The sequence below is a fragment of the Nymphalis io genome, chromosome 29 (genome assembly GCF_905147045.1).
Source record: "Nymphalis io chromosome 29, ilAglIoxx1.1, whole genome shotgun sequence".
Lineage (NCBI taxonomy): Eukaryota > Metazoa > Arthropoda > Insecta > Lepidoptera > Nymphalidae > Nymphalis > Nymphalis io.
In genome coordinates, this window is record NC_065916.1 from 2009330 (window position 1) to 2035176 (window position 25847).

At 37.6% G+C, this 25847-nt stretch overlaps 1 protein-coding gene across 5 annotated transcripts in view; it reads right to left on the reverse strand.

Moving 5' to 3' along the window:
- The window catches only part of LOC126779489 (protein tramtrack, alpha isoform-like), a 122299-nt gene that overhangs the window by 61749 nt on the left and 34703 nt on the right, over positions 1-25847 (reverse strand). Inside the window, exon 1 of one of the 5 annotated variants that reach the window (XM_050503510.1) lies at positions 11946-12000. The exons of 3 other annotated variants lie outside the window; for them this stretch is intronic. The gene's annotated coding sequence lies outside the window, so the exon portion shown is untranslated. Of the gene's footprint in view, positions 1-3756; positions 3812-11945; positions 12001-25847 lie in introns of those variants that run through there. One more of the 5 variants, XM_050503509.1, reaches the window with a different exon arrangement.

Sequence of the window (25847 nt, forward strand, 5' to 3'; positions counted from 1 at the left end):
TTTCGGCCACGGCGACATATCTTAACAGAGATTAGCAAACTGGGAACGCAATCGGACAAGAGTTCAGGCCCAGGATCAACGGTTTTACGTGCTTACCGAGGCACGGGAGTGTACACACTTCCAACTTCCAGACTCCGGGCTGATTTATCGCTTTCTATCATTATTTATTTGACATTCGAAAGAAGATAACACAGCATTGTTCGATCTCACCGTGCATTCACCCGCTTGACAATGTTTACAGTACAGTACAGTAACAGCCTGTGAATGTCCCACTGCTGGGCTATGGCCTCCTCTTCCTTTTGAGGAGAAGGTTTCGAGCTTATTCCACCACGCTGCTCCAATGCGGGTTGGTAGAATACACGTGTGGCATAATTTTAATGAAATTAGACACATGCAGGTTTCCTCACGATGTTTTCCTTCACCGTCAAGCACGAGATGAATTATAATCACAAATTAAGCACATGAAAATTCAGTAATGCTTGCCCGGGTTTGAACCCACGATCGTCGGTTAAGATTCACGCGTTTTAACCACTAGGCCATCTCGGCTTCATAAAGCGGTAAATGTTTAAAATATATATGTGAAATTACCTGTTACTACGAGTGACATTTAGTCTGAGTGAAGGAATATCGTCTTCAAATCCAGAGTGAACAGGTTTCTTCTAGGCAAGCGTGCTACACTAGACCTTGTCGATGCTTAAGATCAGGCAAGTCAACGGTCAAACGCTTGCCTATTAAGTGTAAAAAAATAGTATATTTTATAGCTATTATTATTTATATTTTAAATTTTTCAATTTTATTATATATAAGAAGTTTGTTAGTTCAGTTTAATTTTATCATTTTTATCATGAAATATTTAAAATTTTAATTTTATTATGTATAATAACATATATACAATTGACGAGCCGGTTGGCGTGGTTGGTAGATACTTGCCTTTCACGCCGAAGGTTGTGGGTTCGATTCCCACCCAGGACAGGCATTTATGTGCATGAACATATCTGTTTATCCTGAGTCTGGGTGTAATTATCTATATAAGTATTTACAAAAGAAAAGTAGTAAATATATGTAGTATATCAGTTGTCTGGTTTACATAGTACGAGCTCTGCTTAGTTTGGTCGTGTGTAATTAAAAAAAAGAAAAAAAAATACAATGAGTTTACTGTAACACAGTGTCGATAGTTGGAAAGCGTTATCGTTAACCATATCGTGTTTCGCATGATTAGTCCACAAACATCCGTTGAACGAAGTTTCATTTTGTTTTGAATATAAATAAGATGTTTGACGTATATACATTTAAGCGCACGGTACACGGTAGCTAACTGGTACTTCGAGCGTAAGATTTCGAGCGTCAGATGACGTCAGCGTAAGATTTGCTATTGTTAGTGCGAGATCGGTATACGGAAAAGTTTTTTTTTATACCCAACACGCGGTCGAAAATTAGCATTTATAAGCCATGATTAAAATAATAATAATAAGACATATATACTATAACGAGATGGCCCAGTGGTAAGAACGCGTGATTCTTAACCGATGATCGTGGGTTCAAACCCGGGCAAGCACCATTGAATTTTCACGTGCTTAATTTGTGTTTATAATTTATCTTGTGCTTGACGGTGAAGGAAAACATCGTGAGGAAACCTGCATGTGTCTAATTTCATTGAAATTCTGCCACATGTGTATACCACCAACCCACATTGGAGCTGCGTGATAGAATAATTCCCATACCTTCGCCTCAAAAAGGGAGAGGAGGCCTTAGCCAAGCAGTGGGACATTCTTTTTTTTTTATAGAATAGGAAGGTGGACGAGCATATGGGCCACCTGATGGTAAGTGGTCACCAAACGCCCTTAGACATTGGCATTGTAAGATGTGTCAACAATCGCCAACCTTGGAAACTAAGATTTTATGTCCCTTGAGCCTGTAATTACACTGGCTCACTCACCCTTCAAACCGGAACACAACAATATCAAGTATTGCTGTTTTGCGGTAGAATATCTGATGAGTGGGTGGTACCTACCCAGACGAGCTTGCATAAAGCCCTACCACCAGTAAGTAATTCACAGGTTGTTACTGTTACTAAACTATAATAAGATTAATTAAAAATTGTATATGATCGTTTCCGTTAACGGGTGCCATCCGTTAATAAGTTTTAACTTAATTATATTAATTAACTTTAAAAAAAAACAAATTTCTTCCGTTATAATGTATGTTATTAAAATACCTGATTAAGTATTTTAATTCGTAAGTTTTTTATAACGTTCTAATCGCTCGGCCATCTCCGTTCAGTGCGGGTTCAACCCGTGCATGTTTCCTCACGATATTTTTCATTACAGATGAGCACTAGATCTAAACTAAACTAGCGACTGCCTCGTTGGTCTAGTGGCTTGATATAAGGCCGCAGACCCGGAGGTCCTGGGTTCAATTCCGAGGTTGGGCCAGTAAAGTTATTGGGTTTTTCTGTCAGAAAATTCAGTAGCAGCCCGGAGTCTGGAAGTTGGAAGTGTGTACACTCCCGTGCCTCGGAAAGCACGTAAAACCGTTGGTCCTGCGCCTGAACTCTTTCCGGTCGTGTCGGATTGCCGTCCCATCGGATTATGAGAGTTAGGGAATAGAGAGTGCACCTGTGTTTGCGCACACACTTGTGCACTACAATATCTCCTGCGCAGTTGGCTAATCTCTCTTGAGATTGGCCGCCGTGGCCGAAATCGGTCTGGAGGACATTACTATTATTATTAGCAGTAGATGTGCTTGCCCGGGTCTCTTAACCACTGTGATAGCCCATCACGGCTCATCTCTTCATGAGTCTTGATAATTTATTTATAACATATATTCATAATATATATAAGAATATAAGAATTTTTTAAAACCAAATTTGGTCTAGCGAGCCACATGAGGGCTCATGTTAGAAATAACGATTAATTTCGCCGTCATCGACATCGACGGGGCGGGCTATACATATTAGCTGCACAAAGTCTTCTGTTCGCGCATATATATATATAACTTATTTTTTAAAGCCAAGATGGTTCACTGGTAAGAACGCGTAGATCTTAACCGATGATAGTGGGTTCTAATCTGGGCAAGCGCCAATGAACTTTCATGTGCTTAATTTGTGATTATAATTCATCTCGTGCTTCACGGTGAAGAAAAACATCGTGAGGAAACCTGCATGTGTCTAATTTCACTGAAATTCTGCAACATGTGTTTACCATAAAAAAACACGTGTTTCATTTACAATGAGACATTAACAAAAATTAATTTTTAACATCTGTTGCACAATTAAACAAAGATAATTAAGCTATTAATTTAAGTTTATAAAACAATGAAACAATTAAAAAGAACCATTAAGAATAATTACAAGTACAAAAAAAAAAATTGTCGCTGGAAAACCAAAGAACTAAAAAAGTCGCCAATAAAATTCAAATTTTAATATACATAGTTTAAAGTCTAATATCTTTAGACATTCGGTCTAAGTATAAAACCGAGTCTGTCATAAAAAAGATTTCAAAATAGAATCAATAGCCAGACTATTCAAAGACCTCTCTATAAGATATTTCGATAGAGCGTCGCAACACGCTAACCCTCTCATCTCTAAGGCGTGCATGTATATGTATAGCCCCTTAGAGCTACCTAAAAGGACCCGTAGGCGACCTAAGCACGTCCTACTCGATCCAGTCGATAGACTCACCGCTGCCAACATGCACTTGTTAGGGAACACAAGCGACACACACCGACCCCGCCGGCGGGGTCGACGACCCTCTTTACGTTACGTCCCGTCAACGCTTAGGCGTATGACGGCGCTTATAATGCACACGTCCCTCCCTCCCGATTTCAACGGAGTCCTAAGCCGAGGTCCGGCCTCACAGGAGGCACCCTTAGGACGTCGGTCTCTCTTGAGCCCTGTGTGGCTCCCAACATCCGGCTGAGTTCAACTCGCCCATCCCGCCCGGTGACGCTGTAGAGGCCAGTAAGGCCAACATTATTACACAATCCGAAAAAAAAAAACATAAAAGACCGCCATCTTAAAAACGTATTTTTACAAATATCTCGGAAACAATGAGTTTTACGTTAAAAACGATAAAATTTCCCATCTTTTATATTTTCAACTCTCTATATCTATTTTCCGAGATATAGTCACTTAAAAAAACCAAATTTTGGTTTTCGTAAATTATCTTAATTATTTTTGGAAATACGAAAGAAATATCATCATCAAAGTTAGAGAAAATAAAATTTCCTACAAATTTTGTATAAAACTTTTTATTGTATAATCAATATGTGTTAAATTCTAGCGCAATAAGTGTTGTCGTCAGATGAAGTAAATCACATGAGTGGTGGTGATACGTCACTCTGACATGCAAACAAAGAGAACAAACAAAATAATAGAAATATTTTAAAGAATTATTTGAAAAAATAATATATATGAAAATTATTTCATTTTACAGACCCCTTTAGAACAAAATAACTCCGTAATAATAGCCAAACAAGGAATTAGTACAGGTCGATCTTCAATATCTTCGTTAAGGGGGTGAAACAGAATAATGGAGACGCCATTTTAATCCAGTAATAGCCTGTGAATGTTCCACTTCTGGGCTAAGGCCTCGTCTGCCTTTTTGAGGAGAAGGTGTGGAGCTTATTCCACAACGCTGCTCGAATGCATGTTGGTGGAATACACATGTGGCAGAATTTCAGTGAAATTTGACACATGCAGGTTTCCTCACGATGTTTTCCTTTACCGTAAAGCACGTGATGAATTATAATAACAAATTAAGCACATGAAAATTCAGTGGTGCTTGCCCGGGTTTGAACCCACGATCATCGGTTAAGATTCACGCGTTTTTACCACTGGGCCATCTCGGCTTTTTTTGTACCATTTTAATAATTTGTACGAATTATTATACAACTTTACACAGTAGTGATTCAACTCACCCAATCAGACCAATCACGTATTCTTGTTCAAACGAAATAACTCCAGCAACAGTTTCATGTATATAAGCGAAGTACCACTCATCACGAAAACTCCTAAACTATGCGCCCGATTGACTTGAAATTTGTCACAATTACTCCTTCTCGACGTGGACGCTCACTAAGAACAGATTTCACGCAAATCCTATCCAAAGTACATTTTTCTTCTTATATACCCGTACGGAGCCGGAACGATTAACTTTATTAATATATTATTATCGTTTCAATAAAGCCTGAGTTTTAAGAGTAACTTATATATAAAAATTACGCCCAAGTAAACGCCTCTTATTAACTTTAACAAGATAACCGAGTAAGTATCAAATCATTAAATTTTGATGAATTTATTTCGCTCATATGGTATTATATATTTAACAAAATAATCGAGAATAAATTTCATTATTACTTTATAATGAAAAGTAAAACAACTTATATGAAATTATATCGAGATATTTTTAATCAAATTCGAAATATACTTTATTTAGGTAGGATCCAAGCGCTTTCGAATCGTTTTTCAATTTAAATTTTAACAACCTGTGAATGTCCCAAGGGGCTAAGACCTCCTGTCCCTTTTTGAGAAGAAGTTTTGGAGCTTATTCCACCACGCTGCTCCAATGCGTGTTGGTGGAATACACATGTGGCAGAATTTCAGTGAAATAAGACGCAAGTTTCCTCACGATGTTTTCCTTCACCGTCAAGCACGAGATGACTTATAATCACAAACTAAGCACTTGAAAATTAAGCGGTGCTTGCCCGGGTTTCAATGCACGATCATCGGTTAAGATTCACGCGTTCTTTGCCGAACGATTCAGATTGTAGATTCTAGTGAAAACCGCCAAGAAAGTCATAAGTTTTTCTCTTTAATAATTAAAAAATGTGTACGTAATAATCATATACAATTATATTTATATATCCCGTATGAACATTAACGAATATTAACTCCGAGCACTTCTATCATTTATATAACCCTGTAAAACATAATGAGTCTTATTTATTGATTTTTTAAAATATATATTCCGATATGACATTTTAAAAACACTTGAATTTTCATTTCATAGATTTCTACTGAGCTAGTTTTCGCCATCTACTTTGCCCGCGTGTTAGGGTGAAGGAAGACAAATGGTCGGTTAAAAAAAGTAGCCATCGTCCTTCCTTGACGTTCAACCTTTCCTCATACCAAATTTCAACAAAATCAGTGCAGTAATTTAGCCGTGAAAGCGTAACGAGCAGACAGAGTTACTTTCGCAATAGTATAGATGTAAAGCTACCATCGGTTCGAAGTGTAAATTCTACCGAGAACATTTTAATCAATCATAAATAATAATAACAATGTTGTTGGCCAATCTCGAGAGAGATTAGCCAACGACGCAGGAGATATTACAGTGTACAAGTGTTTGTGCAAACACAGGTGCACTCTCTATTCTCATTATCTCTCTCACCCATAATCCAATGGGACGGCAGAACGACACGACCGGAAAGAGTTCAGGCGCAGGAACGACGGCTTTACGTGCTACTGAGAGTAATCAACCGAAAATCCCAATAAGTTTTAATCGGCCTGACCTGGGGTTCGAAACCAGGACCCCCGAGTCTGCGGTCTTACAACAAGCCACTAAACCAACGAGGCAGTCAGTTAATCAATCATATTACATACGTGTAATGATCATAACCATATAATTATATGTAAAATTTATATATAATTCAGAATCGTGATTGTCCAGTGGTTAATACACAAGAATCTTTATCGATAACCCCGAGATCAAAGCTAGGCAAGGCCCATTGAATTTACCATTGAATTTTCCATGTACTTAATTCGTGTTAATACTTCATCTCGTGCTCGGTATGGGTGGTTCATGATGGTTTCAACGCAACATAAGGTTTTATTTAATTTCAGTAATAATAAGATACGGGTCTGAAATAATTGTATTTAAAGCGAAAAAACACTAGATAACACACGATCTGGTTTATCCGAGTGCGCATTTGTATATATATATATATGTGTGTTATATATATAAAGTATGATGGTAAAGAGATTTGAATTTTCGTCCCATAAAACATATCCAAGAAATTACAAGCACGAACTGCTACCGTTCTGCAAACAAAAAAAAATATACCAAGAAAAAAGCAAAAAACCAATAGCAGACGGTCTGTAATTGGCGATATCATGGCTGGCCGACACCTTTGTGTCAATCACGACAGAGTATTAACACCGAACCCATTATTTGTCGGCTCATTCGGCGAATTTCGCCGGTCACATTATTTTATCTTGATTGAGCCATCTCGTCACGGGTGAAGTTTTTTTGATTTTTGGAATGAAATCAATCATGTTTCTTTGATTACTTTTATTTTTTATTTTAATTACTGAACTCGTTCCTATACGATTTCGCGAGCAATTACCGAAATTTTATTTTCTACTAGTTTTCGATCGCCTGTTTAAAGGGGGGGGCAAGAGTTATGCAACAGTAGCTTATGCCCTTCATTGGATTTCAAATTTGCTTCGTACCAAATTTCATCAAAATCGGTTCAGCTGTTAACTATGAGCCGAGATGGCCCAGTGGTTTGAACGCGTGAATCTTAACCGATGATCGTGGGTTCAAGTCCGGGCACCACCGAATTCTCATGTGCTTAATTTGTGATTATAATTCATCTCGTGCTTTACGGTGAAGGAAAACATCGTGAGGAAACCTTCATGTGTCTGATTTCATTGAAGTTCTGCCATATGTGTATTCTACCAACCCGCATTGGAGCAGCGTGGTGGAATAAGCTCCAAACCTTCTCCTCAAAAAGGAAGAGAAGGTCTTAGCCCAGCAGTGGGACATTAATAGGCTGTTACTGTACTGTTTAACTGTGAAAGTGTAACAGATAGACTTTCGCATTTATAATATTAGTATATATTTTTTTAAAGCCGAGATGGCCTAGTGGTAAGAACGCGTGAATCTTAACCGATGATCGTGGGTTCAAACCCGGGCAAGCACCACTGAATTTTCATGTGCTTAATTTGTGTTTATAATTCATCTCGTGCTTAACGGTGAAGGAAAACATCGTGAGGAAACCTGCATGTGTCTAATTTCATTGAAATTCTGCCACATGTGTATTCTACCAACCCGCATTGGAGCAGCGTGGTGGAATAAGCTCCAAACCTTCTCCTCAAAAGGGAGAGGAGGCCTTAGCCCAGCAGTGGGACATTAACAAGCTGTTACTGTTACTGTACTGTATATATTTTTGGTTTCCTATATATTCATACAGCCCGGTCGTGAAAATATGTGAATCTTTACATATTATTCCGGGTTCAAATCTATGAATGCACCATTGCTTAATTTAAGTATACAATATGTATACATGGTGGTAGGGCATTGTGCGAGCTCGTCTAAGATTGTACCACCCACTTCTCACATTCTACCAATAGAACAGCAAAAGCAGTCAAATAGACTTTTTGAGAGTCTACTTGAAAAAACTTTAGAGTTGGGCGCTTTAGAGTTTTTACAGCCTCCCCCCCCCTCCACAAATACACTGGCCGCCAAAAAAATCGACCCACCCGTATTTTTTTACTTACAAAGTTGTTATCTTAACTATGCGACGACCTAGGTGGATTGTTTTACTTATGGGACATACATTTAACATTTTATTACCCACTTGATATTGATTTGGAGGAGTTGTAAGTGTTATTGAGGATATTTGGAATATTTTTAAAGTATTGATAAGAAAACGTTACTTTGTGCACAAAGTGCATCGTTAGTTTATTTCCAGTTCTTAACGCGGAGTCATCTCGGTTCGATGTTTATTATTGATTAAGTGTATGAAACTTTGTTGAAACAATAATTTTAACAAGTTTAAACATAAAAAATGGATACTACTGAAGCAGAAGCTGCTCAAGTCGTAGCTCTTATTCATGAGGGGTTAAGTCAGTGTAATGTGGCTAGAACACTAAAATTAAGTCGTTCAGCGGTGCGAAGAGTGTACAAACGCTACTTGGAGACTGGGGAGTATCGCCGGAGACCAGGATCTGGCAGGGGGCGTGTCACGAACCCGACCGATGACCGTTTTATTGGTTTGACGTCTTTAAGAAATCGACATCTTTCGGCTGTTGACGTTCAAGGTAGACTCCGAGAAAGTCGTGGAGTGTCTGTGAGTGAAAATACCGTAAGAAGAAGACTTCGAGAGCAAAACTTAACCCCTCACAAGCCAGCAACAGGACCAAAACTCACAGCATCCCATCGACAAGCAAGACTACAATTTGCTAGGCAGCACGTCGATTGGACACTGGACCAATGGGAGACAGTATTGTTCAGTGATGAAAGCCGAATGTCTCTAGTAGGCTCTGATGGACGACGTAACGTCATGCAAAGGCCAGGAGAACGCTACTCTCAGTGTTGCATTCGAGAAACAGTCCGATTTGGTGGAGGCTCTACAATGTTTTGGGGAGGTATTTCTTTGACGGGACGCACAGAGCTGGTTTTTTTCCGTAATCGTGCTGTTAATGCTGAAACTTACATAACGGACATTCTGGAGCCTCATGTGATGCCTTACGCTGGATATATTGGGGATAATTTCCAACTTATGCACGACAACGCACGACCTCACGTCACTAGAATTGTTAAAGACTATCTCAGGGAAGTCGAAATTCCAGTTATGCAGTGGCCAGCCAATAATCCGGACTTAAACCCGATAGAGCACCCGATAGTCTGGGACCAGCTAAAACATACGGATCGAGCACGAAATCCAATTTCAGAAACCCTGAATCAACTGGAAGCTGCCCTAACTGAAGAATGGCAACGGACCCCACAGGAAGACATTAAAAAGCTAATCAGGTCACTTAATAGGCGTATGCAGGCAGTGATTAGGTCAAGAGGAGGAAACACTCCCTATTAAAGTAAGATTTAGGCACCCAAATTTAAAAACAAACGGCACAATCGTTTTGTACACAAAAAAATAAAATTGCGTAAAATTTTGTGTTTTCGTGTTTTGTCACATATTTACCTAAAAACCTATTTTTTGCGCACTATTTCTGTTTTTGTACAATCCTACAATTGCATTGTTTCATTATCAATCTTAAAAATATAAATATGTGGTAGTTTAAAACCATACGATAGCTTTTTTACAAAAAAATGTAGATGGGTCGATTTTTTTGGAGGCCAGTGTAGAAACACTGCAATACAAATCGAAGCTATTTCGCGGTATCTATATAAAAAAACAAACACGCATATATCACACAGATTATCATGTATAACACGACAGGTCTGAAGCGACATTAAAAACATAACGTTTTATATAAAAGTCACGTGACTCAGTGTGTCGTCGCGGTGATCTTATATATTTATGCAACCAATGCTAACAAGCTAAAGTACATTAAGGTACGATTCACATCAAACGGGCCGCCTCGTATCGTGCCGCAACGCATTTCACTTAGGATAAAGGAAATTAAAGCTTTCATACCCCGACGATAAGCAAACCTTAGATTTAAATATTCCACGCGATTCGCTAACAGCTCTGCTGTATTATACACTGCGAACAGTTTGCGAATTATAAGTACTATATTAAAATTGTTTACTTCTTGGAATTGGGATGTTTTTTTTTTTTTGGTTAAGAAATCTCTATTGGTGGGGGAAGGCACTTAAAGCCCTCCCTGATCCTACATCCAAATATGGACTTTCAATATTATGCAATTTATCTAATAGCAAATATCATAGATATAAATCAAATGTGTGATTATCACTGTTTCGAATGGGGTATAAACAAAAAAAAGTAATTAAGTTTTGTTTCAGCATCTATTATTATGCGCAACAGCACGATACGATGCGACGCGTTTAATGTGAATCGCTCCTAATGAATCAACGTCCACAAAACATCGGAATTCCGTTCCACTTGCAACGCGAAACCAACCTTCATTACCACAATATAACCAATTATAAGGGCTACATTAAGTAGATTTAAAAACGCTAACGCCATCTATGTTATTCTACGCGAACTACATCGCTAACGTGTTACGAAACGAACCATTGTTCTTATATTGCGGCCAATAGATGGCGCTGCTTGCAAATTATATATATATATATTTATATATTTTAAAGTTATGTAATAATATATAAGTTATTTAAATTATTGTGTCAAGAATCTCATCTGTTGTAAATGAGTGTTAATGAAATTAAGTTTTAATTCGTTAGGGTTAACATCAAATCCGTTTTTCCGGGACACGATTCGATTATTATTTATCAAATAATGTTACCGCAAATTATTTACACATTACATGAAATGTAGAATTCAAATCCTTATTAATATTGTAGATGCGAAACTAACTTTCGCATTGTTTGTATGTTATGCTTTCACGTATCAACAAATCAACCGATCATCATAAAAAAATTGCATTCACGTTGTCAGGGGCAGAAAGAGACACCTAACCTAACATCTGTCATCTCTCTCACGCGGGCGAAAACTATTTAATCAATAGATATTATAGCCAGTAATCAAAATACACGCTAAGCTAATGGCTTTTAGGTTATTCTTTTAATGATCTTAAATTGTTTTGTTTTGCTATGAAATAGGTAAACGGATGAATAAATAGGCCACCTGATGATAAGTGGTCAGCAACGCCTATAGACATTGGTGCTGTGAGAAATATTAACCTTTTTTACACTTAATAGGCCAGCGTTTGACCGTTGACTTGCCTGATGTTAAGCATCGACACGGTCTTGGACGTAGCACGCTTGCCTAGCAGAAACATGTTTACTCTCGATTTGAACCACCTTACATCGCTAATTCACCACCAGCAATGTTCCTTGTGCCTGTAAATGGCACAGTTACCACAGGCACCATTCAAACTACAAAACAATATTACTATGTATTGCTGCTTGGCGGTAGGATATCTGATGAGTGAGGGTAAGTAAGGAAGTACTTGGTGGTAAGGCTTTGCGCAAGCCCATATATGGGCACCAAATGTAATTAAACATGTACATAAGTACTACTAATAACAATCTATATATATATAAAAGAATAACTCTTACGTTACGTCCCGTCAACGCTTAGGCGTATGACGGCGCTTATAATGCACACGTCCCTCCCTTCCGATTTCAACGGAGTCCTAAGCCGAGGTTCGGCCTCACAGGAGGCACCCTTAGGACGTCCTTCTCTCTTGAGCCCTGTGTGGCTCCCAACATCCGGCTGAGTTCAACTCGCCCATCCCGCCCGGTGACGCTGTAGAGGCCAGTAAGGCCAACAGTACTACACAAACCGAAAAAAAAAAGAATAACTGACTGAATGACGTGTCGACGTACAGCCCAAACTACTGGGGCTAGCATCATGATAATTTCCATACGGGTTCCTTTTACACGATAGCTTTGCACTAAGGAAAGATTTTTAAAAATGTAACCCCTGAGGTAGTGATATTGGGGATGTGATGTATAAAAATCTTTCATTTTTGAATAAAGTGCTATCTATGGAAGTTAGTATTTATATTTTATAAAAACAACAAATCAATATTAGTATGTTAATGTATGACCTTCCAATAACAACATTTCGTCTATTCAAATAGCTACAGATATATAAATAGATAAAAAGAAGCCTTATATACGAATAGAGATAAGAAACTTGTAATGTCAAGTATACGTCACCGCAAAGTCAATTCGTAATTCCTTGCGCATGGTCGTTGCTTCTATATCAAAATAGTGTGAGTGCCAAGGTACTCACGAGAATTTGTGTATAAACATGTGAGCTTGTGTACCGATGTCACGCACGCATCGACGCACTTACAATAACAAATCCTACGCTGACATCATCTGACGCTCGAAAACTTACGCTGACGTCATGTAACACACTAACTCTCGGTTAGAATCTACCGTGTACCGAGCGGTAAGATGTTTCCACTTTTTTTTATAGAATATTTCATCGCTTACATCGCCAATGCGCCACCGACCTTGGGAACGAAGATGTTATGTTCCTTGTACCTGTAATTACACTGTCTCATTCGCCCTTCAAACCGGAACACAACAATACCAAATACTGCTGTTTTGCGGTAGAATATCTGATGAGTGGTTGGTACCTACCCAGACGAGCTCGCATAAAGCTCTAGCACTACATCAAAAAAATCCGCCAATACTTTAGGCTTTGCCGTTCAATACTTTTAAAAGTCATTTTAAAATAATACAGTTAACTATATATATATATATATATATATATATATATATATATATATATATATATATATAAAATATATAATATTACATAGATGATAAGAATTCTTGTATTTATTAATGTTTATATAATTTATTATTTAATTAAGTCGTTGGATTTAGCGTTACTAACGATTTGGTTACCGGTTATTCTCAGTAGAATCTACATAATTTTAAATTTATTTTAATCTTCACTTAATTAATTAAATTAAGTATCTATGTCTGTTACGGAGTCACGGCTAAGTCACTAAACCGATTTTGATGAAATTCAGTATGAAGACAGCTTCAACCCCAAGAAATACTAAGGATACTTTTTTATACCTAACATCCCCCTAAAACGGAGGTTATATAGACTTTTAAAGGACCACATAAAAACATCTAATTAAAAAAAGTACGGAAACTTACACCGTTAATATTAATAATAATTAAACAATTAATTGTAACTTTTTTTCTTATCTTAGGTTTTAAAATATATTACGTAGACCGAATCGGGCTTCCCGTGGCTTACTTGGTAGACTCAATAGCACTGGACCACCAATTCGAAATCCATCCGAGTACCACCAACAATAACCAACAATTCTCAAACAGAACACACACTGAACTTCAGCACATTATTTCATCTACACACACACACACACATCCACGTCCTAGAAAAACAGCACAACACAGTCACCCTACAATTAAAAATATTAAAAAAAAAAACCACATTAATATCTAGACTTAAATACCTAAAAGGGGAAGGCATTCATAAGTTTTGTTTCTCACAAATCCGGATATATTTAAAAGTGGCTTTCGAGTTATTTTTAAAATATTTGTTGCGTAACGAGGCCACGCGGACTGGAACCTTGTCGATTGAAGCGGGATATTGAGCCTTATTACTCGAGGGATAGATATTAAAATTGCCTACAGTCCGCTGACCTTCGTCATGGATTGATTTCTCTTATATGGAATTTGCAATTTTCAAGTATTAAGGATTAAGGGCCGAGATGGCTCAGTGGTTTGGGTGCATGGATTTTAACTTAAGCTACTGTTCGCTATTTAGTGCAATATATTTTATGTATTATTTTAATTATACATAAAATACTTTTTTACCATTTACTGGTGGTAGGGCTTTGTGCAAGCTCGTCTGGGTAGGTACCACCCACTCATCAGATATTCTACCGCAAAACAGCAATACTTGATATTGTTGTGTTCCGGTTTGAAGGGTGAGTGAGCCAGTGTAATTACAGGCACAAGGGACATAAAATCTTAGTTCCCAAGGTTGGTGGCGCATTGGCTATAAGCGATGGTTGACATTTCTTACAATGCCAATGTCTAAGGGCGTTTGGTGACCACTTACCATCAGGTGGCCCATATGCTCGTCCACCTTCCTATTCTATAAAAAAAAAATATATTAATATTACAGCTCGATTATAGTTAACGAACAAAAACAAATCAATTGACAAACCTATTTACTATGTATTATATAGAAGACTTTCTTCCACCCGCGACTTCGGTGTTTGGGTCTCAGGTGTTATATAAAAAGTAGCCTATATACTTCCTTGGCATCGAAGCTTTTATATACCAAATATCACAATCGCTTTAGTGGTTTAGCCATGAGCGTAACTAATAGACACTATTGCATTCCGGATGTCATAAGAAAATCTCCATCGTGTGTGTTCACCAATCATTCAAACATTTTCAAAAAACTAGAAGAGGCGTTAGCCCAGCAGTGGGACATTTATACTATAATTTTGACTTAAAATTCAAATTCGGAAGCTAATTCAACATTGAATCATTAATTATACTTGCTTATATTTTATATATATAAGCGAAAATACCACTCGTCACGAGATCTCCTAAACTATCCGCTCGATTGACTTGATATTTGTCACAGTTACTCCTTCCCCGACGCTCGCTAAGAACGGATTTTACAAATTGCAAATCCTATCCATAGTATGCATGACGATGCCTGGTTTAAATTACTAAAAGAAAAACGCTCTAGGCGTCATGAGCGGGCTTCAAACCCCCGCCCATCTGGGGGCGCGTACACTTGTCGGGTATGCGGCCGAAGGATCGTCTCTCGCATTGGTCTCTTCGGTCATGAACGCAAGTACCTTCGCGATGCCGCTTAAATCATCTGTCAAAGATGCAGAGGCCTATATGATATGATCCATAGTGTATTTTACTTCTTATCTACCCGTGCGTACTAACCTTTATATATAATACAAATAAATAAAATTGAAGATTTCAAAATAATTGCCTCTTTAAAGTTATTATAGCTTTTGGGAGTTACCGTAAACCAAAACAGTAAAAAATTTTTTATTTTATACAACCGCTAATAACCTAATAATTTACATATTTTCAGATTCAGATTTTGAACGATTTTCTTCACTATTCTACGCTGGCGATGCCGCGGGGTTTTATAGTTAACTGTCATAAATCTAAAAATGGATTGTCGGTTATACATCAATGTTGCATGTGCATGATTCCCTTCGCCGGCGAATGGAACAAACCTGCAAACGATTCAGACTCGTTTTCTAACCACTGGACCACTTCGGCTTATTTATGCGACTGCCTTTATTAAAGTGTTTTTTTTTTATAGTAAAGGTAGGCGGACGAGCATATGGGCTACCTGATGGTAAGTGGTCACCAACGCCTATAGACATTGTAAAAAATTTTAACCATTGCTTACATTGCCACCAACCTTGGGAACTAAGATGTTATGAATGATGAGTGGGTGGTAAAAAAAGCCCTACCACCAGTAAGACATATTCTTAATAATATTATAAATGCAAAATGTTTGTCTGTTCGTCACATTTTCACGTCGTAACTATTCAACCGACCGTAATTAAATTTTGCATATACGATGACAATGGTACAGCAAATGACATAGGAACAACGAATATAAAAAAATAGAGGTATTTTTTAACGTAGACCTGATAACATCTGTTCTAACCATCCTATCTAGGCTATCCTGTTCTAGCCTATCCATCTTTACAAGCGTGTAAACCTCACGTTTATGAAGAACCGCCTCGTGTATAGGTCTACGTGTGAGTTACAAATGGACCACCTGATGGTAAGTGATCACCACCGCTCGTAGATATTGACACTGTAAGAAATATTAACCATTTCTCAAATCGCCAATGCGCCACCGACATTGGGAACTCAGATGTTATGTCCCGTCCGTAGTTACACTTGCTCATTCATCCTTCAAACCGGAACACAACAATACTAAGTATAAAATATATAATACGGGGTATATAAAGCGGGTGGTACCTAACCTACCACCGAGTAAGCTTTACATTATTTTTTTCAGTAATCTCATAAGTTCGATTGGGACACTGCTTTAATTAAAACATACAAGCATATGAAAATTACACACAACAAACGTTTCCAACATTTTTTCTAATGATTGCAGTATTATTCAAATTAAGCTATAAAAAATAAAATATATGTATTACGAGAACAGATGAGTCCTAGAGTGGAGACCGCGAATCGGCAAGCGCAGCGTAGGGCGCCCTCCAGCCAGGTGGACCGACGACCTTAAGGGTCCGTTCACACAGACCGGCTCGGAGAGGAGAGCAGATTTTTATCACGTTGGAAACAGTGTTTTGAGTGATTGTAGTAAAGTTTATTTTTGCATTTGCACCTTTTTTGTCATTAAAAATGCCTGAACGCGCTTCGTGTGAAGTAATAAAAGGAGCCGACCGGCTCCGCTTGCGTGCTCTTTCTCGCTCGCACCCGCTTTCAGATCTCTTCCAGCCGGTCGATGTGAAATAGTTGGCGGCTCCGCTCCGGCCAATTCCAAGCGTATACGACCCGGTCTGTGTGAAAAGAAAAAAGCAGGCCGATGCTCTCCGAGCCGGTCTGTGTGAACGGACCCTAAGAAGGTGGCGGGCACCAACTGGATGCGGAAGGCGGAGGACAGGGAGCTTTGGCGCACCTTGGGAGAGGCCTATGTTCAGCAGTGGACAACGATTGGCTGTTGATTGATTGATTGATTTTTGATTATGAGAACAAAAAAAAATATACATACGATATTTTCTTGCACTTCTCAAAAAAATAAATTTATTTATTAAAAATTATTAAATATTATAGTATAGTTAGCAACCCTACACAAAACATGTGTGCCAATTTGTTAAAAAAAAAATTACTGTTATTATTAAAATATATTATATGTTTATACTTAACTAAAGCAAAAAAAAAAAAAAACAGAATCGAGAACATTCTTAATTACGTACAATAACGTGAAAATCGATTTATTCTAAAAATCGAATTAAATCGAAATACACGTTACTTTATATAAATAAATTAAAAAAAAACAGTAATTAAAACTTACGAGTGTATCTGTGTGTCTGATAAAAAAAAAATATTCTCAAACCAAATTTTATGCTTGTAGAGATAATTTTTATCTTTAAATCGTTTTTCATGTAAAAGATATAAAATCTTGGATTTAATGTAAATACGTAAATGGCGTTTTTTTTTTATTAAATACGAGGGTTAGGTATATCTGTTCCCACGAACGACTTTATTATGATAACGTCATTTATATTTTTAATAGTAGCTTTGTTTCCGATGATCAATAATTGCTGTAATTAATAGATAATTTTAACCTATACGAATGATACAAGTTAAGATAAACACACCATAGATTTACATATTCCACGCGATTCGCTACAGCTCTGCTGTATTGTACACCACGAACAGTTCTCGATTAATATATCTCTATATATAACACGACACTGTTACACTTAACTACTTATATACACTTTAAATTAACTTCCAAAATTCCGATAGCAAAATCGCCGATATTGAAAACGCTTTGTTTTACGACAAAGAATATCATAGATCACGACTTTGCCTTTCATGTCGAAGTTGTTTTTTATTTACCATTTCGATAATACAAAACGAGTACGAAAATACATAATTTTATATATTTAATTAGTAAATGCCGAAGCCGAGATGGCCCAGTGGTAAGAACGCGTGAATCTTAACCGATGATCGTGGGTTCAAAACCTGCAAGCACCACTGAAGTTTCATGTGCTTAGTTTGTGTTTATAAATCATCTCGTGCTCGACCGTGAAAGAAAACATCGTGAGGAAACCTGCATGTGTCTGATTTCATTTAAATTCTGCCACATGTGTATTCTACCTACCCGCATTGGAGCAGCGTGGTGGAATAAGCTCCAAGCCTTCTCCTGAAAAGAGAAAGGAGGCCTTAGCCCAGCAGTAGGAAATTTACAGGCTGTTACTAACCAAAGATGGGTAACGCTTATGAAAGGCGTCAACGATGCTGCCCCTGTAAGACCTGCCACTTTGGCCTTGGGTAAATACGTCACTGCTAGTAGATTCTTAAAGAGGTTTCCCACGGTGAGAGTCTGTATCGGTCGTGAGTTTCGAAGCACGTAACGTTTGATGTTACCGACTCGCCGTGGACCCGACGCACCGGTACAGACTTGTCTGTGCTTCCGCAGACTCTTCCCACGGTGCGTCGGTGCGGGCTGGTCGGTCGTGGTCCGTCCGTAATACAAACTTTACGAGCCCTTTTAAATCATCATCATACAAAATTATATTGAAAAGCTACCACCGGTTCCGGAAAGTAGATTCTACTCAATCATAACCGACAACAAACTCATTAACTACTCTTTTTCTCAAATGAAATACATATTGAAGAATATACAATTAATCAATTACTTATATTTTATTATATAATATTCAATATGTATTATATATTATATATATTTATATTCAATTATAATTAAACGGGACACAAAATATATACATAAAATATATAATTCTAGGATAATAATTCTAACTCCAGATCACCAGCGAAGGTTAATTGACTTCCTCATAAAAACTTACCCTTTCGATGTTAACATACAACACAATATTAAAATCATTACTTAAGAAATACAGTAACCCCCCCTAAAGGCCCCTCGTCACTTCGGGGCCCGAATCAAAGAACGGTACACGGTTATAAACGCACGATTATTACGCTCTTGTTCAGAGCATTTAATTAAATTAATTAAATTTAGGACATATTACATATTTTTATATCGAACGTAAAATTAAACAGCGCACTTAAATTAAATTCAGACATTTTTCTGACAACGAATAAGATGCTGCATCTCGCATTTAGTGTACGATATATGGTACCAATAATAATAAAAGAGGGGCCGATATAACCAATGATTACGGGTTCTAATAAGCAACGAAATTTCGTGTAGTTAATTTGCATTATGTTTGTGCCGACGATGTTTTGCCCGTAAACACCGCGCTGGGCAGGCGGGCACGTGAACGCAGAGCGTAGCTCATCCCACAAGTGACGCTGCTGTCCGCTACCGGTCTACAGTATTTAGCTACGCCTTTATAGTTGGTGATGATAAAAATTTGCGTTTATTATCCATCTCTATTTCACTGGTGGTAGGGATATGTGCAAGCTCATATGAGTAGGTACCACCCACTCATCAGATATCCTACCGCAAAACAGCAGTACTTGGTATTGTTGTGTTCCGGTTTGAATGGTGAGTGAGCTAGGGTAATTATAAGCACAAGGGACATAACATCTTAGTTCCCAAGGTTGGTGGCGCATTAGCGATGTAAGCGATGGTTAACATTTCTTACAAAGATAATGTCTATGGGCGTTGGTGACCACTTACCATCAAGTGACCCATATGCACATCCGCTTACTTTTCACGCTCGGTGAAGGAACACATCGCGAAAAAAACTGCATTTGTCGCCAAACCGTATGGAAGCAGCTTGTTGAATTAGCTCTTAACCTTAGGGCTTTAGGGCTTATGATAGGAGAGGCGATGACCACAATTTTACATGAATAAAACCCATCAAAATCGGTCAAGCCGTTTAGGAATGGAATTACAACTTGATTTTTATATACAAGTGTTATATAATGTAAAAGGTTATTAAAACCCACAGCTGCACAAAGGGTCTCAAGAGAACACGGCTTAGATTTTATCCATTACGCTGATCTAATGCAGATTGGTGGTTGTTCTCCCAAAATATTAATAACACACAGTGATGGGTTTTCTGGATTTGAAATCGCAATGTGTTCACGCCTTCTAACGACGGGGTCAACTAAAATAAAATCATTAAGATAACTTCGAATCAGATTCGACTAACGGCGCGAAACTAAACAAAAAAAAATATGCCTGACACGAAAACATCTGGAGATAAAATTAAAAAAAAAGCTTCATTATGCATTCCCTATCTTCAAACTAAATAATACAAATTCGTTAATAAATTATAGTAATTATCGAATTAATTTCTCGTTCATATCAACCGCTAAGGGTTCAGTTTGTTTAACTGAGAGCCAATTGTACTAATTTATACCGGCTACGATACGTTCTCGATTCTATTCCTCACAAAGATACAGTCCCACTACATGTCCCACTGCTGGGCTAAGGCCTCCTGTCCCTTTCTGAGAAAAAGGTTAGGAGCTTATTCCACCACGCCGCTCCAATGCGGGTTGGTGGAATACACATGTGGCAGAATTTCAGTGAAATTCGACATTCAGGTTTCCTCACGATGTTTTCCTTCACCGTCAAGCACGAGATGAATTATTATCACAAATTAAGCACATGAATATTCAGTGGTGCTTGCCCGGGTTTGAACCCACGATCATCGGTTAAGATTCATGCGTTCTTACCACTGGGCCATCTCGGCTTTTATCTTTATAATAAAGATAAACTTCAGTTAAATCGTAACTGTAAGAGGGTGCACACGAGCAGAAGGCTCACCTGATGGAAAGTGACTACCACCGCCCATGGAGACTTGCAATTGAAGGGCTTGCAAGTGCGTTGCCGTCCTTTAAGCACTGAGTGATGAGTACGCTTTTTACTTGAAGGTTTCTACGTCATATCGGTTCGAAAACTCGCCAGGAAGACTAGTCCCACAGAGTGGTTGTGGGAGTCAGGCAATTTCTTAATAATCGCGCTGTTATTGATCATCGTGTTTGTTGAATGCCAGTTGGCGTGGTTGGTAGATACTTGCCTTACATGCCGAAGCTTGTTGGTTCGATTCCCACCCAGGACCGATATTTGAGTGCATGAACACGTCTGTTTGTCCTGAGTCTGGGACTGTATAAGTATGTATTTTAAAAAAAGAAAAGTTGTATATGTAGTATATCAGTTGTCTGCTTAATTTGGGATCAGATGGCAGTGTGTGAATAATGTCCCAGGTTATTATAATTAAAACGGGTTGCAACGATTACGTTTCGATTCGATTTCGATAAAGTGACAATTGTTTAGTAGAATCGCTTACGTTGTTCCGTAGGACACGACGCGACCTTCCACCGCTGCATCCCACGCGCATTACTGTAAACTTTCAAAAACCTTGCCGCTTATCTTAAATCGATGGAACCAAAAATAAAATATAGATTGCGTTTAATTTTGGAACCCAAGGTAAAATTACATCACTGCCTGTTATATAATTAGATATATTATAATACATATTGTTTTTCTATATAATATTTGGTTTCTCACAACCACTCATAGATATTGGCGCTGTAAGAAATATTAAAGATTCCGTTAATCACCAATGCGCCACCAACCTTGGGAACTAAGATCCTATATATATTATGAACAATTAAATACAAGATTCATTCATCATGTGTTTGCATAGAACAACTTTACTTCAGTTAAAACAATACAAAAGTATGACCCCAGTATAATCGACGTGTTAAATAATTAAACTCGATATCTATTCCACGGCATCCCTGGTACAGGATACATCAGAACCTTAAACAACCAAAGTAGTTAAAAAAAAACATCGACGTGTCGAAAACGTATACACAACGAGAAAATATCAAGACTTCGTTATAAATACGCCGAGCGAAAGTATTCGATAATAATTACGCATATTTCCAAGTATCAATTTGTTACAATGACTCGACCATTAATAAATTCGAGATATTTAAACAGAATATGACACGAGACTGTCAGGCTAACTGCCTTAAACATCAAATCAAATCAATATATACATTTTTGAAGTGACATTTTACGTAATTAAATTAATTAATTAAAGCTACCACTGTTTCGGAATTTAGATTCTACCGAATAGTACTGGAATGTCCTAGTGCTGGGCTAAGGCCTCCTCTCCCTTTTTGAGTAGAAGGTTTGGAGCTTATTCCACCACGCTGCTCCAATGCGGGTTGGTGGAATACACATGTGGCAGAATTTCAGTGAAATTCGACACACGCAGGTTTCCTAACGATGTTTTCCTTCACCGTCAAGCAAGTAATGAATTATAAACACAAATTAAGCACATGAAAATTCAGTGGTGCTTGCCCGGGTTTGAACTCACGATCATCGGTTAAGATTCACGCGTTCTTACCACTAAGCCATCTCAGCCTAATGGTAAGAACGAAATATATATTTTGAATTGATTTTTCATTCATAATTTTTTTTTTCATTGGATTGCTCTTTCATTTAGAAACGTTATATACTTAACGTAACGTAAGCGTTATGTATATCATTACGCTGCGACGCTCGACGGCGGGGCAGTAACGTAACACGGGTAAAAATTTGTAAGAATTATGCAAACTAGATTACTTGGTCCGAACTATATGAAAAAAAAAACCGTTCAGGTATCCTCACGATGATTTCCTTCTCCGACGAGCTCGTGATGATGGAAGTGGGCCTGGTATTAGATCAAAATAAGCCTATGCCTAGGTAGGATCCTTGGGGTTCAAGCTTCAAGCAAAATTTCATCGAAATCGGTTCAGAAGCTCAACTGTGATTATCTACGCTAGCTAAGCGTACAGAAACACAGAGTTTCTTCAAGATGCGTATCATAACGGCAAACGTCCACTGGACAAACGACCCGAATAATCATCAGTTGCGTGTGAAAATTCACGCTCGAATATAATTTCCATAAAATTTCGAAAAATGCGTGCGTCCATCAATCAAGTGTCACTTAATTGATAAACTCATGACACATTATATATATTCATATACATAATACAATGTAGTAGAATATAGAATTATGTTGGTTTTTAAACATTAAGATTAAAATACGGAAGTCACGTCTCGAAAATATATACAAATAAATAAATAAGAAAAGTGTCCGTCTGTTATTTCAAAATAAGTTTTTAAAGTTACCAAATCTCTATATATACTGATAAATGTGGCTTTTGTGGTGTAACTGAAAAACTGCTGAACAGGAGCTGATTATTTTTTTTTTATAGAATAGGTAGACAGACGAGCATTTGGGTCACGTGATTTATTTGATGATATATTGGGCATTGTAAGAAATGTAAATTATACCTCACATCGCCAATGCGCCACCTACCTCGGGAACTAAGATGTTATGTCCCTTGTGCCTGTAATAACACAGGCTCGATCACCCAACAACAATACCAAGTACTGCTGTATTGCGGTAGAATATCTGATGAGCGGGTGCTACTTACCCAGATGGACGTGCACAAAGCTCTGCCACCAGTAAAAAATTGCCTGCCCCTCGACTCCAGGGCTTAAGCAGGAAAAAATGTATGTTACATAAGCATCGAATAAGGTATTTTTTGTGTGGTGCTATGGATTCAATTTTTTTTTAAACTAAAATACCGCTCACCTACCAAAGCCACCCCTCTACTAAACCAATATACATAAAACTTTTACGTATTTATATATGTAGAGAAGGTACTACTGTACAATAATAATATATAGTTAGCTGAGCTTATTATATATTGGTGCACTCCGCTTTAAATTTAAGCGTGAATTTCCCGTGTGATAGAATCCCGCGCGAAAGGTTTAAGGTATAAAAAGTAGTCTACGCCCCATCTTAGATTTTAAACTTGCTTCATTCAAAATTTCATCAAAATCGGTTCAGTGATTCAGCCGTGAAAGCGCGACATACAGACAGAGTTACTAGTTAGTATATATCTTATTAATAAATCTATTTAGGACATGTTAATAATAACAATATTTTATTTATTTCTTCCCAAAAAGTTTACAAATTAACATATAACTACTACATCCCAGTATTCGTCATAACACAAAGTAAAGTGATGCGCATTTTTTTTAAGGGGCCTTTGTAGGCAGCCTATATGTCGGCCCGTTACACGCTAAATTAAAACAAAAAAAGGCTCAAAAACTAAGACTAATTCAGTTTGAGAGAATCACTAATGAATTCATATACTTTAATTACCATAGTACTCGAAGGTTTACAATTACATTCTTATTAAAATGTATAACCTCATACAGGAATGGTTCATTCGTGTGGGAAAAAACGGTACGTCGTTATACAAATTCAGTTTTAGGGTTCCGTTGTAAAATAACACATGGAACATTAATCTATATAATAATAATAATAGTAATAATGTCCTCCACGGCGGCCGATCTCAAGAGAGATAAGCCTACGTAGGAGATATTTTAGGGCACAAGTATGTGCGCAAACACAGGTGCACTCTCTATTCCCTAACTCTCATAATCCGATGGGACGGCAATCCGACACGACCGGAAAGAGTTCAAGCGCATCACCAACGGATTTACGTGTTTTCCGAGACACGGCAGTGTACACACTTCCAACTTCCAGATTCCGGGCTGCTACTGAAAATTCTGACAGAAAAACCCAATAACTTTCATTAGCCCGACATGGGAATTGAACCCAGGACCTCCGGGTCTGCGGTCTTACATCAACTACACAACCACTAGACGAACGAGGCAGACAATCTATATACAGGACCGGTTTATGGACCTTCTTCTTCTTCTATGAAAATTCTCATACACATTAACAGGATATGAGATACCAAACCTGATCCCTGAACCTGAAGCCTTCCTCGAACTAGTATAAAAACAGATATATTGTAAATAGATTGAACAATTAAACTTTCGTATTCATTGTTAATATTCTAACATCGGTTCGACAAAAAACAACAGACCTAAGATAAAAACTGACGTCATTTCGTCATATCCGTTCGTCGCACTCTAATAACTCGAAGTTTTCAACTATCTTAACGAATCCAAAATGCAATTGAAAAGAGGAATAATTCATATTCGTCGTAAAAAAAGCGAAAAATAATACTTGCATTAAACCACAAACAAACACACGCAAGCACGCATAATATTTTCACGCATTAATATTAAGCAAGAATGTCTTTTTTTACTGTAAACATATACTACCTCTATACGTTTTTTTTAATGTTTCATGTTATAAAATTGTAATTCTATGTGGCCTTACTTTAGTTATAAGTAATAATAATAATAATAATATCCTGGGACATTTTTCACACACAGCCATCTGATCCCAAATTAAGCTTGTACAGAGCTTGTGCTATGGAAACCAGACAACTGATATACTACATATACTACTTTTTCTTTTGTAAATACATACTTATATAGATAATTACACCCAGACTCAGGACAAACATTCATGTTCATGCACACAAACGTCTGTCCTGGGTGGGAATCGAACCCACAACCTTCGGCGTGTAAGGCAAGTGTTCTACCAACCACGCCAAACGGCTCGTCTCGTCAAGTAATAATTGTACAATCATTTCTGCAACGCTGTTGATTACAAGTAAAAATAAATATATCAATGAACAAGTTTTATAGAGAGCACTTGACGTAACCCTTTAATATAACAGTATTCTAAGAATTGAAGTAAAAAAATAATATTTTATAATTTATTTAAAATCCTGTATATAAAAAATAACTTATATCTTTCCTTGGGGTTGAACTATGATTCATAGAAAATTTCATCAAAATCAGGAAAATTTTCATCAAACTTATTAGATATTCTACCG